This window comes from Littorina saxatilis, linkage group LG13 (genome assembly GCF_037325665.1).
Source record: "Littorina saxatilis isolate snail1 linkage group LG13, US_GU_Lsax_2.0, whole genome shotgun sequence".
NCBI classification, from domain to species: domain Eukaryota; kingdom Metazoa; phylum Mollusca; class Gastropoda; order Littorinimorpha; family Littorinidae; genus Littorina; species Littorina saxatilis.
This window is the reverse complement of record NC_090257.1, coordinates 31,230,680-31,245,297: the sequence shown is the minus strand read 5'-3', so window position 1 is coordinate 31,245,297 and position 14,618 is coordinate 31,230,680. Positions and strand designations below refer to the sequence as shown.

The 14,618-nt window shown below is 46.2% G+C and overlaps 1 protein-coding gene across 1 annotated transcript in view; it reads right to left on the bottom strand.

The window, feature by feature from the left end:
* Nucleotides 1-14,618, bottom strand: part of LOC138945480 (uncharacterized oxidoreductase TM_0325-like) — a gene marked incomplete in the record, with an annotated part of 35,076 nt that overhangs the window by 19,408 nt on the left and 1,050 nt on the right.

Below are 14,618 nucleotides of genomic sequence, written 5' to 3'. Positions count from 1 at the left end.
GATTTAGGAACATTAGCAGTCAACTGTCAGATTTTTTTTTATTTGAAGTTTTATGTCAGTGATTGGGGATTTTTTAGGGAGCATACCTATACAGGCATGGGAATTGTCTGCCGAAAGGCAAATTTCCGCTGAATTTTTTTTTTGTTCCGCCGAAAAAGCAAAAGTGTCCGCCGAAAAAATAAATGGGGGAGGCAAAAATGGTTCTAAAAACTGAATTATAATTACATATTCTTACGCCGAATCACATGATTAGCATTGACGCAGTCGAGATGCTAGGTAAACTGAAACGCTATCCCGTCTATAGTCTAAGGGAAGCAACCCAAGCTAAAAAAAAAGTAGCAAGCTTGCTACCCTGGGTTGCCTCCCGTAGCGTGTCACGCCACAGATCTCGTACCCAGTACGAGACACCCTCATTCGACATCTTTCAGCCAGAGAGACAGGTCGTGCTGATTTCGCTCCTAGGCTGTTGTTTGCTGTCTGCTTGACACCCACCGGCCTTGGCTCCCCGTCTGCTCATTGCTGTTCCTAGCGGTGAGATCGTTTCATTTTGTTGTTGTTTGCATTGCCATTCTGCTGAGAATTTTCTCGTCCGCGGACTTGTGAATTTTACTCGGTAGTTTGTTGCTGTGGCCGTCATTTTGGTCGCCATTTTTCGCTTACACGTGGTGTTTTTTCGCTGGTTGGTTTGGGTCCGTGCTCGAACTTTTAGCGTTGACCAGTAGCACTATTACCTCCTTGTAACTTGTACTTTGTGCTAGTTTATTCTGCTGAAGTTTTACGTCCTAGAGACTTGTGTATTTTCAGTAGTCTGTTTTTCTTGCGCGACAGCATGTCGGATAGTGAGAAAAAGAGAGCGGCTAAGGCCGAGAGTAAGGGCAAAGGCCCCGGCAAACCTAAGTCCTCGGCTTCTACTTCTTCGGCTAGGAACCCCACGGTTCACGTTTCCGACCCGAAGACTAACTTCGTTTTTTTCGGTGCCCATTTCGGCGCCGGAGGAGACTTCGTCTGGCTCGCGGGCGGCGGGCATTACTACTACCACGTCCATTTTGACCCCGGTACCTGTGCCGGAGGCTGGCACTCTTGTGGCTAGCATTTTGTCCTCTTTGCTTCCAGAAATTCGGACGCTCGTGCGTACAGAGATGGCGCGGACGGACCCTGTTTCCAGCTCTGCCTCCCTCCCGGGGGTGTGCGACCCTCGGTCGTTGGCTTCCTGTGTTCCTGCGGTTTCCGGATCACCTGTCCAGCCTGCTGGCTTCGGCGTTGGTGCTGGAGGCCGTGAGCAGGGAGGCGTTTCTCTTCTCGGCCGGCGCTCGGTGGCTTCCGCTTGCGGGAGTGCACCTGAGCAGGTCCCTTTTGGGATACGGTCGTCACAAGGTATGTGCTCGCAGCAGCCGTCCGCGGCAGCTGCACTTCCAGTTCCTGGAAGTAGTGGTTCACTGGACAGCGGACAGACCATGGTCCCTGCCGGTTTGAGCTACGAATTACGTAAGCAGTCGTTCACGGCAGCTTCCCTTCCGGCTCCGGCCGGAAGTAGTGGTTCACTGGAAAGCGGACAGACCATGGTCCCATCCGGTTCGAGCCACGAACTACGTAAGCAGTCGTTTACGGCAGCTTCTCTTCCGGTTCCGGCCGGAAGTGTCGGTTCACTGGTATGCGGACAGACCATGGTCCCTTCCGGTTCGAGCTTGGCCCAGTTTCAGCAGCCGTTTCCGGCAGCTGCCCTTCCTGCCTGGGCGGGAAGTGTGGGTCCAGCTGGTCGTGCACAGTCCTCTGTCACTTCCGGTTCCGGCCTAGGGCTTCCGGGTTGTAGCTGGCAGACTCCACAGCCATGGCATAGCTATGCCGTTGCGTCTGCTCTTCCGGCTCCTCCCGGTTCTTCCGGTTCGGTTCTCGCCGCGTCCGTTGGGATGCCGGCGGATTTCGAATTCGGTCGTTCTCCTGGGCATTCGGGCTTTCTGCCTCTGTTGGATCAGCAGCAGCCACACACTCCGGTGGTGTCTGCTAGCTCCTCCCTTCAGCTGCCTTCGGTTGCTGGCGTTTCTCACCCTCCTCTTAGCCAGGGTGTGAGTTTCGTCGATGACCAACAGGAGGGGCGTTTGGCTTCCGGCCTGTCCTCGCAGCGTCACTTGTCGGGTTCCTTGGGCTATGAGCCTTCCCCTTCATGTGGCGTTTCGGACCTTGGGTCTGTGGACGAGGAGCAGCTGCCTTCGGCGGCTCCGGCCAGCTTCAGGGTAGCGCTTGAAGCGGCCGCGGAAGTCACTTCGCGTTATTTCCCGGAAGGGGCTTCGTCTTCGACCACGCCTTCGGCGTCGGGTCCGTCGGCGATGGCAGACTTCCGGTGGGCGAAGGAGGAGGACAGCTACTTCCGGTTTGAAGAATCACCGTCAGTGGCTTTCCAGCTTTCTCGTTTGTTCGCCAAGCCCGCTCCTGCCGGCAGCGGGTTGCCTCCAGCAGCAGTTCCGCTTCTGGTGCCGTATGGCACAGCTCCGGAACATGCTTTGCCTTATCTGGCTGCTGCAACACAGGCAGACTTCTTCGTGCCCTTGGCGGCTCAAAGGAAGTTGCCTTGGCCTAAGGCTTCACGGAACCTTCTTTCGTCCTTTGCTCTGCCGCGTGCGCCGCTTCCGGTCACGCCGGCATTGCTACCTCTTTTGACGAAGCCTTTGAAGAAGGATTCCGTTCTCCCTCTTTCGGAGCAGTCTCTCCTGTCCTCTGAGGAGGTGGGAAGGCAGCTCCTGGAACTCAGTTCCATTTCGGAGACTATCCTGCGGGCTCTTTCACGTGCTCTTACAGAATCTTTGGCTCCCTTTACCTTGAGTAAGGAGCAAGATTCGGAGGACGTATCCACACTCCTCTCCACGCTGGCAAGGGTGAACGAGGAACAAATGAGATTGTCCTCTCTGCAGTACGTACATTTTGTCTCGTGCAGAAGGGACTTGTTTCTCACCCACTCCCAGTTCTCTGAGGAGTCGACGAGAAACACTCTCAGATCGTCGCCCTTGGTGGATGGTGCTCTCTTCGGCAACCTGGCCGCTGATGCCAGGAAGCAGGAGATCGACACCAACAGAGAACAGCAGTTCTCTTCCTTTGCGCTTCAGTCCCTGAAGCAGCCCAAGCAGGCTGCTCCTCAGCAGGCTCAGCACAAACAGGCTAAGACCTCTGCTCAGGCACATCCTGCTTCCCGGAAAAGATCTATTGCCCCTTCCCGCGGGTCGGGCAAGAGATCTTTTTCGAGGAGGGGTAGGGGCTCTTCCAGTGGAAAGCCCCACCCCCAATGAAGCGTTCCCGGCTTCACGCCCCCCCCGCCCTCCACCTTGGTGATGGCGGGGGGCCTCGCTCGGGCACTTCCACATTGGCTGGCCGCCATACGCAGCCGATGGTTAGTGGGTGTTGTGAAGTCGGGATTCCGCTTGCTTTGGCTGGGGGACAAGGCCCCTCTTACCAGGTGTCCTCCAGCCTTCAAGCCCCCCTTCTCACAGGAGGCAAGGGCCGTCCTCCAGTCGGAGGTTGCCTCACTGATAGAGAAGGGCGCGGTGGAAGCGGTCTCGGACCACAGCTCCCCGGGGTTTTATGGACGGCTTTTCGCGGTCCCCTAAGCTTCGGGAGCTTGCCGTCCTGTCTTGGATCTTTCGTTTCTCAACAAGTTTTTGAGAACGATTCGATTCAAGATGGAGACTCCTGCCTCGGTTCGGGACGCTCTCCGCCCAGGAGACTGGGTGACCTCGATCGACTTGACGGATGCGTACTTCCATATTCTGGTGCATCCCGCCGACCGGAAATGGCTCCGTTTCCGGTGGGCCAGTCAAGTCTACCAGTTCCGCGCACTGCCTTTTGGGCTGTCCCTTGCCCCATGGATCTTTACCATGGTGGTGAGGCAGCTTTGCGCGCTGGTGAGGTCACAGGGAGTGCGGCTGCGAGCATACCTCGACGACTGGCTCATCATGGGCCAGAGCGAGGCTCTCTGCAGGCAGCACACTCTCTTGGTTCTCCGGGAGGCCAGCTTGCTGGGATTCTCGGTCAACCAGACGAAGTCAGAGCTCGTGCCGTCTCAGTCATTCACTTACCTGGGGATGACGTTCAATACGGTCACCTGGACTGTCCAGCCTTCGCAGAAGCGGGTGGACAAGCTCCAGGCTCTCATCCGCTCTACTTCGCTTCTCCTGAGGGCTTCCCTTCGGACTTTGGCCTCCATCCTGGGGCAGATGGAGTCCATGGCCCTGCTGGTTCCACTAGGGAGAGCTCACAAACGCCCGCTTCAGCACGCGCTGAAGCCGTTGGTGGACTCTCCTTGTGTGGATTGGAACACTCTGGTTCCCCTTGGGGATTGGTTCCAGGCTGCAACCCTCCCGTGGCTGGACTCGGGATGGGTATGCAGGGGGGTTCCCATTGTTTCCCCCCCTCCCAACATGGACCTGTTCACGGACGCGTCCTTGCTGGGTTGGGGGGCTCACACGGACCGGCTCACGGCCTCCGGACTGTGGTCTGCGGAACAGAGCACATGGCACATCAACTCGCTAGAGTTGGAGGCCGTGTTCCTTGCTCTGGTCGCGTTCCTCCCTTCCCTGGCAGCCAAGCGTGTGCGTCTGTTCACGGACAATACGACAGTGGCTGCCTACGTGAACAAGCAGGGAGGTTCGCGGTCCCCCACTCTCTCCCGCAGAACGTGCGAGATCCTCTCCTGGTGCTCCCAGCGGGAGATCTCTCTCTCAGCGCGTTACCTGCCAGGGAGCCTCAACACACTGGCGGACGCGCTCAGCCGCTCCGACAGGGTGTTGCAGGCGGAATGGACCATCACGCATGGTGCCCTTCTCCGCCTTTGGGCTGTGGCCCCGAAGCCTGTGGTGGATCTCTTCGCCACCAGATTCTCCAGGCGCCTTCCGGTGTTTGTCTCCCCCTTCCCCGATCCGGAAGCGTGGGGGACCAACGCCTTGGACATCCCCTGGACAGGGCTGGAGGCTTATGCCTTCCCACCCTTCCAGCTGCTCAGCCAAGTCCTCAGGAAGGCGGAATTGGAGAGGCCGTCCCTGCTTCTGGTCACCCCTCTGTGGCCGTCTCAGCCCTGGTTTCCGGACCTTCTGAGACTCGCACACGGCCCTCCAATTCCTCTGGCTCTGGTACCAGGCGAACTCGTTCAGCCTCGCACCGGAGTTCCTCACGGGCACCCGCAGTCTCTCAATCTTCACGCGTGGAGACTGTGAGGTCCGCTCTGAGGCGGTCTGGGGCTTCCGACCGCACCTTGGAGTTGGTGCAGCGCTCGCATAGGGCCTCTACCTCCTCAGTGTATTCGTCGCATTGGCGTGCCTGGGTCACCTGGTGTCAGGCTCATGGGCTGAACCCGGTGGCTCCTCGTACTATGCACGTAGCCAACCACTTAGCGGATTTGTCTTCCCAGGGGGCTTCTTCCTCCTCTTTGAAGGTTCGCAGGTCGGCGATTGCCTCGACTCTTAAACAGATCGGTCATACCATCAATGTTAGTGGAGTTGTCGCTGGGGTTATTAAGGGCGCGTCTTTGCAGGACGTTAAGCGCTCTCCTCTGCCCAAGTGGGATCTTTTCCTTGTCCTCGAGTTCTTGCGCTCGGCGGACTTCGAGCCTCTAGAGGGCTCTAGCCTCGCGAACCTTACTCGTAAGGCTCTGTTTTTGCTACTTCTGGCTTCGGCCCGCAGAGGTAGCGAGATACACGCTCTTTCAGGCAGTCCGCAGGACATTGGCCGAGAGCGTGACGGCTCCTTGTCTTTGCATTTCCGGGAGGCCTTTCTGGCCAAGAATCAGACACCGGATCAGCCTTCTCCCTGTGTCCTTGTGAGGCCCCTGTCTCATATTGTGGCACAAGATGACCCAGACATGGTCAATTGCCCGGTTAGGGCCCTGGAGGCATATTTAGCCCGGACTCAACCCATCAGGTCGAGCTCCCAGAGGCTCCTCTTTATTTCCTTGAATACGTCCATGGACAGAGATATCACGAGGACTACCTTGGCCAGGTGGGTGTCGGCTCTCATAAAACAAGCTTATGTGTGGAGTCTGGCACAAAAGGGGGGGGGCTCAGCCTGCCTTCCCTCTCCAGTCGGCTAGAATGCACGAGTCCCGGGCATGGGCATCGTCATTGGCTGTTTTGAGGTCCCGAAGACTCGACGACGTCCTGCGCACAGCATACTGGCGTTCAGACGACGTCTTTATCTCGTTCTACTTGAGAGACATCGCCGCGGTATGCCGTGATGGCTCAAGGACCCTCCCCGCACTGGTGGCAGCGGGGCAATGCCTCTCCAGATCTTAACAGTGAGTTTGAAATTTTTACTTCTTACCCACCACCTTGTTGGAGTTATCTGCTAAATATGTGACTCGGAGTAAGAATATGTAATTTAATCGAAAATTTTTAATTAAATTTTCATTTGATTAATATACTTACCCGAGTCACATAGGTAATTCCCTCCCACCTTCCCCGCTTGTAGTTTCTTTGGATTCTAGAAGTCGAATGAGGGTGTCTCGTACTGGGTACGAGATCTGTGGCGTGACACGCTACGGGAGGCAACCCAGGGTAGCAAGCTTGCTACTTTTTTTTTAGCTTGGGTTGCTTCCCTTAGACTATAGACGGGATAGCGTTTTCAGTTAACCTAGCATCTCGACTGCGTCAATGCAAATTACCTATGTGACTCGGGTAAGTATATTAATCAAATGAAAATTTAATTAAAAATTTTCGATTTAATGGCAAACTTGGAGCTAAGATGACACCAAATTGCACCAGTTGGGTTCTTTGGAGAGAACAAAATTCCGCCCGAAATGCCCCCAAACCCCCCTGGGGCTTCGCGCCGTCGACTTTGCTGTACTATTACTTACAAAATGTTCAGCCTTTTTTACTTTTTTCAATTCCCATACCTGCTATATCAATGTTTGTGGCACACTTGATTTGTGTATAGACTGCAGACCACTGGCTGGATGGCAAGCCTACGTGGTTAGTTTGGACTAATTGGTGTTTTTTGGTGTTTTTTCATATGTGACCCTCCACCACGAAATGAGTCGCATGTCACCGTTGCATGATTTTCATATTTTTTACATTTTCCTAAAGAGTTTTTTATGCTCTATCCAGTGGTGAAACCCGTTTTAGAAAAGAGCGAAAACTGTTTGAGTTACAAGCCTGTGACTAAGGTGACCCTCACACTGTTACCAGACACTCTCCGGACTTATATTAAGCCTAGCACAGAACCGCACGAGGTGACATGCGAGTCATTTCGTGGTGGAGGGTCACATATGATGTTTTTTGGTTGTTTTTTGTTGTTGTTAGGAATACATCTCAACTAGTAATTTTACTTTTGATCTTTAAAGAGGGATTTGCTGGTTTTGCTTTTATGTTGTTGAAGCATGAGTTGTACATGTATTTGTTTGTCTTTTTCTTGAGAGAAACATTGATGTGGTGGCACAAGATATAGAGAAATGAGTTTGAAAGAATCTTTTCAACATGGGAGTTGAAATATTTGAATTAGTTGTGTTGCATGAACATGGTTGTGTGTTTTGAGACTGCAAGAATTACTTGAAGTTGCAATACAGTTGCAACAAAACTGCCAAAAAAGAATGTTTGATCTCAGAAAAGTGTTGGATCAGTTAAGCATTTGTATCATTTTGTCTTTCTTTCTTTACTTGATTGCATGGTTTGCTTTAAATTAGTTAATAGTTTGATTTTTTCACTTGTGTGCAGTGATCACAACAACCTGCACATTACATATAGCCTTTCAATGATATATTTGTGTCCCCAAGAACCAGAGTATGAATGCCTAAATGGAAGGGGGAGTGGGGGGGTGGAACGGCCATACATATAAAAGCCTACTGTTTCCTCCGAATGTAGGTGAAGAAGAATGATGTGTGTATTTGTCATAAATTCATTGAATTCTATGTAAATATCTTCTTGTTTTAGCTGACTGTGTACATAAACAATTGTGCAAATACTTCTTGTGTCATAAAATGTTTTCTTGCACAGTTTCAGATTCTTGCAATAATTGTCCAAACTTCCGGAATTTTTGTTGCAGACTTTGAATCCTGTCTGAAATCTTTCATGCGTTTATCAAAATTGTTCACCTGTTATAATGGGTTGCACGTCTTTCGTCTTACATTTTATGAGAAGTTTTCTTTTGATTCTCTTTCTTTGTTCTCCACAATTTTCAATTTTGGTACATGTATGGTTGCAAAGTTTCAAAAGATTCAATTTTAGATACTTTCTTTTTCTTCATTTCAATTTGTAAGTTTCTGACATTTTACCGACTGGCTTTCATAAAACTCTGTTGGCAAAAAGACATCATTCAGAGTCATCACATCTGTGATAATTAAACAAAAGGAAGGCCTTGTGTGTAAAAAGAGTATATTTTTTGTCAGAAAATATTTAATTGTGACCCTCCACCACGGAATGAGTCGCATGTCACCTCTGAATGATTTTTATATTTTTACATTTTCTAGAAAGAGTTTTTTAAGCTCTATCCAGTGGTGAAAACCGTTTTAGAAAAGAGCGAAACTTTTTGAGTTATAAGCCTGTGACTGAGGTGACACTCACACTGATACCTGATACCCCCCGGACGTATATTAGGCCTAGCGCAGAACCGCCCGAGGCGACATCTGACTCATTCTGTGGTGGATGGTCACAATTGTTAAATGGCAAGGGCTACGATTTCCATGATTACATGTATTGTATTGACAAGTTACTGTGGTATATGCTGATTAGAGAATCCTTAATTCACGCAAGGAGCTGTACATACTTGGGTTGTTGTCTATATTTACATGTGGAGGCACATGATGACATCTGTGGTATATTTGCTCATATTGGAAAAGTTGCAATTGGATTTAAAAATGGCTGTCTGATTAATAACAAACACAAGTCATTGTTGGTGTTCCGTTAACCAGAAAGTTGCTGTATTTTACAGGATTAATTTAAAGTACAGTGGAACCCCCCTTTTAAGACCTCCAAAAATCTTTGAAAATCAGGTCTTAAAAAGGAGGGAGTCTTAAAAGGTCCTTGTCTACATTTTTATACCGAAATCGCCATTTGACCATTAAAATGCAGAGTCTATTATCTACAAATATCAACAATACACCCCCTTTCGATTAGGAAAGACGAAGCCAGTGTAGCCGTTTGAAAATTCATTGTAGTATTCCAGCGTAGTGCTCATAGTAGGATATCCTTATTTGGAAAATGCCAAGCGCAAAACTCCTCTCAAATCCCGTGCATTTCGAGCGTTTAAAAAAAAGCGTGGACAGCGCTCCAGTGTCAAACTGTTGCTGCACTTGTTTGGGCGTGGCTATAAGCATTAGTGACATGAATTTGATTGGTCAGTATTTTTAGGCAAAGCACATGTTCTCAGCAAACAGAAAACAAAATATTGGAAGCGTGAGTCATGCTACCCAAAAATAAAATCTTTTTTTACATATTTTTTTTTTCTATAACTTTTTTTCCCCATGGTTCATTCATCATCTGACATAACTTTTTAGCGAAATCTAACCGTAAGATTATTGAAAAAAAAAAGCAAAACATGTAGACGACCACCTTTAAAATGGGGGTACATTTACAAAGGCTATGAACAGAAAGTCTGAGAAAAGAGGGTCTTAAAAGGGGGGTTCTACTGTGCCTGTCATCTCTAGCTAATGCCTGTGTGTTTCAACACCCCCCGCGGGTTAGGGGGAAGAAATTACCCAATGCTCCCCAGCATGTCCTAAGAGGCGACAAACGGATTCTGTTTCTCTTTTTACCCTGGTTAAGTGTTTCTTGTATAGAATATAGTCAATTTTTGTAAAGATTTTAGTCAAGCAGTATGTAAGAAATGTTAAGTCCTTTGTACTGGAAACTTGCATTCTCCCAGTAAGGTAATACATTGTACTACGTTGCAAGCCCCTGGAGCACATTTTTGATTAGTGCTTTTGTGAACAAGAAACAATTGACAAGTGGCTCTATCCCATCTCCCCCCCTTTCCCCGTCGCGATATAACCTCCGTGGTTGAAAACGACGTTAAACACCAAATAAAGAAAGAAAGTGTGTTTCAATGACAATAAGTCCTGAAATGCATCAGTAAAACATAATCCTTTTCCTTCTGTGTCCTGCAGTGGGGCACTGCGGTTATGAAATTAAAGGCCCCTCCTGTTTTTGGAACCGCAGGAGCTTTCTAGTTTGCTGTTAGGTAGATTTTTGGTTCCTCTTTCCTGTCATGCTCTCTTTTTCTTCATGAATTCTTTTCTTTTTTCTGCCTTCTTGCTCATTCACCTGTATTTTTTCCAAAAATCTCTTCTCTTGCCGCTTGTCTCGCGATTCATGTATAGTTTAATCTGTTAGTGTTCTGATGTAAGTCCAGCAGTAGATAGGTTAAGCCTATTTTAACATACTGGAAACTGGTAATCTTCCAGTAGGTATTAATTTAGTTTTACTAATGCCTGCTGGGACACAAGTAATGGGTTAGTGCATTTGTAAACAGGAATCGCTTGACAAGTGGCCCCCTTCATCCCCCCCTTCCTCGTCCTGATATGGCTCTGCGTAGTCGGCTGGATGTTAAGCAACAAATAAATAAACAAACAAAAAAATTTCCTTCTGTGACTTTGTATTATAATTTTTCAAGCAAGAAGTTGCTAGTGGGGTTAGATGTAGAAGATGTAATTATGTGTTCAAATATTGTTGTACTAGCTTTTATATTATACTGGACTCTTTCTTCTTATCTAAACTTGATTTTAATTCTTTATTGATATTTTTGGAGATCTACAAGTATTGATATGTTGTGATTTATCAATGGGAACTTAGATTACCAAATTTCATGTATCAAATTAGCATTGTACTTCACCAAGAGTGTGCAGTAAAATAATTTAATTGTTGATATAGCTGTAGGAATCGTCTGTGTGTGTGCACTTGCATGCTTGCATGTGGGTGTATATGTGTGTGTGTGTGTGTGTGTGTGTGTGTGAGTGTGTGTGTGTGTGTGTGCATGTGTGTGTCACAGTGTGTGTGTGTGTGTCACAGTGTGTGTGGTTTTCTCTTTATGCACTAAAGTATTTTGTATGCAGTATTTGAATTATGTTTTGTTAATTGCTTTTTTGTTATGCATGAAAGTAAACAGTTATACCAGTTATAAAAGGAGGGACATTTTTTACTAATCCAAAGAATGCCCTGCACCTTTATTTTAATTCTCCTATAGTCACATTAGTTTCTTATGTGTGTTTTTCTGTTTGTTTATGTTTCTTGAAGGAATAGGATTTATGATTTCATGGTTGTTGTTGTTGTTATTTTTCTCAAAAGGGTGGAACATAAAGATGTTTTCTGAATTATAGTGGTGTCATCTTTTAATTACCGGTTTTGTGATATGTGCTGGTTGATTTCTGTTATCATGGTTTCATTATTGCTTTGTTATTTATTGTTGACTTGTTGAACTCTGTGGGATCAAAAGATGTGAAACATAAAGAGGTTGAAATTAGTGTTGTGGGGGCGAGTGTGGATTGATTGCTGCTTAAGTCTCTCTCTCTCTCTCTCTCTCTCTCTCTCTCTCTCTCTCTCTCTCTCTCTCTCTCTCTCTCTCTCTCTCTCTCTCTCTCTCTCTCTCTCTTTCTCTCTCTCTCTCTCTCTCTCTCTCTCTCTCTCTCGCTCGACTCTTTCTCTCTCGCTCTCTGACTCTTTCATCCATACTGTGCATTCACTATGTTTGACAATGTGCTTTGTATTTATGCAGATTTTACCATTTGTTAAAAAACCTCAATAGTAGGTAGTGTTAAACAATTCCCTGTGTATGCGGATAGCGTCAACGCAACCGAAAACTGCACACACATGAAGTCTTTCAATCAATACTAATGATAATAACTATCGGATGTTAACCATGCAGTGACAGGGATAAACTGCACCAGTTTTTTTGTCACAGGCAAGCAGTCGGCGTGGCGTACGTTTCTATAATAATCCACAGCTTCTCTGTAACAATAACATTGGCCGTGAGGACTTCCCAACCAGCAAGTACACACACACACACATACTCACACACACACACACACACGCACACACACACACGCACACACACACGCAGTGCACACACACACACACACACACTCGTCACTCGTGAACGACAGGAGGGCCCAGCTGTCTCGACTAACACTAATGCCAAAGTCACCGAGACTGGATTTTTTTTTCTTCTTCCAAATTCCTTATAAGATGACGACACAGACGAATGCTATTTATGACGTCATAACAAGTACAATCACTCGTGCTGAAGGAAAATCATGGAGAATTTACTGAACAAGGTGGTACTTATTACTGGTGAGAACTTCCATGCTTTATCTAATTTGTCAGTTTGTTTCGGAGTATATTTATGTCAGACTCTTTTGAAAAGCGGTGTGTGCGGGCGCGCGTGTGTGTGTATGAGTGTGTATATGACTAAGTGCCAAAAGGTGCTCACAGAACAGAAGACGACTTTGTTTTACAATAAAAATGTTTCTAAAAACGTGTGTCTGCTGAAAATTGGTGTGTGTGTGGATGAATGTGCGAAGAGATAGTGGACATAATTTCGTGTGTCTGACTTGAACGGTTTTGAAGTTATCTTTGTTTAAAGTCAAAAATAACGCCAAAACCGGCCATCTGAAAACGGACATCGTGATACCTCGTGTTTTGAATATGCCACAGAAAAATAACAAGAAGCACAAATGAATTGTATTTAGTTTGATTGAATGCCTGAAACATCGCTTTACAGACGAGACCAAACGTCAAATCTAAATCTCGAGAGAATTTTTTTTTTCGATAACCGAATTTTAAGGTGTCGCACGCAAGATGTGTCGTCATCACGGCATACATTTTTCAATCGCAGATATTTACTAAATTTCTTTTTCAAAAATTCTGGAATTGATGTCGACACGTCAAGCGATAACGGTGTATCAAACTGCTGTCTTTCAAGTAATCCAGCAAAGACTGCAGAACTTTTGAACAGCATTTTTGAAAACGATTTGAAAATTTCGTCATATCTTGCGTGCGACAAAATGTTCGGTAATTAACGGTTATTTTCTTTTAAAAACAAAATTTACATGTACAAAGATCTACTTCATCTACGGAACCACGTGACACATTCTGTGTTCAAAATTTGTGAAGAAATCACGAACCACGAATGCGCTATCAAGTGTTGAAATTATGTCGTCAACATCTTTTCAGATCTTGCGTGCGACACCATCTTGCGTTCAACATAAAATGTCACTCCCTTATCGAGTTTAATGGGTAAAACTAACTATTTGTTGTCTTAGTTTAATCTTCTTAATTAAAAGCGTAATAAAACCGAACTTCCAAGATGAATTTTAATTGAGATTAGCGAAAGAGCGGGCACGCAAGTCGACCTTAAAGTAAAAGAATGATAACACGAGCGTTTGTCGTGTTGTCTTGCGTGCAACACATTGTCCAAAAAGGAAAATGTATATTTTTCTCAGACGTTTTTTAAGTTGAAACCTTGAAACTTCACACACATTTGGGGTTTAATCGCCCCCATGCATGGTAAAAGTCTTGTTGACCCTTGTCAGATTTCAAGGTCACGGCTGGGTCACATGTGGTTCAGAAAACGGATGAAACATTTTTTTTCACAGATTTTTGAAGCTAGAACCTTCAAACTTCAAACAACGCTTTTGCTTAATGATTGTTCAACATGGAGAATTCAAGGTTGATCCTTGAGAAATGTGAAGGTCATAGCAGGGTCTCGTGTGGGTAAAAATGAGATTGTTCGGACACTGCATGTAGCATGGAACGACAAAACATAAGTCATGTCATATTTCAGATATCAGTACATTTACAAATGGACAACACCAGCAAACATGAACCAAGTCTGGTCGACCTTAGTCAAATGTCAAGGTCAAAGTGGCGTTATGGTTTGGGTAAAAAAAAAAAAGGAAATTGTATTGAACTTCAATTTATATAAAACCAAAGTCTGGTTGATCTGTTTTAAGATTTAAGGTCAAATCTGTTATTTAAGGTCAAATCAAATAGAAATTTGTTGATGCTTAAATCTTTGAAACTTCCAACAAGTTTGAGGTTTGACAACTTCTGGACTTTGAAATCTGGTATGGTTGATCCTGGTAATATTAATTGGTCAAAACATCAAGATCAACAATTATAAAATAAGCACTTTCACCAATGTCAAGTGAGCAATAGCAGCAAACGTGAGTCTTATAAAGATTATCACTTTTTGTGTGACCTCAACTTGACCCCTCTGAATGCTCTCAATCATGGAAATTGACCACACTTTGATTATAACTAAACAACATCAAAACTTTGGAATGTGTGAAGTTTTAAAGGTGTTGCTTAAAAGGCGTTCGTGAAAATGACAATTGTATGTGTCTGACTTCAATGCGACCCCGCTGCGACCTTGACGTTTGATTTTATCAACCAGACTTTCATCATGTGTGAATGACTTCAAACACTATAACACTAGTTGAAGAAATTGACAATTTTTCAAAGTTTAAGCCAGATGGCACTGCTGTGACCTTGAAATTTGACAAACATTAACCAGGCGGTCACCTTTTTTAGAAAATATCCTTAAAGGATCTTTAACCTTACTGTGACCTTGGAATTTGATGAGGTTTAATTTAACTTGCGTAGTGTGCCAAGTTTCAAGGCCCTAGCTTCAAAAACATATGAGAAAACCTCATT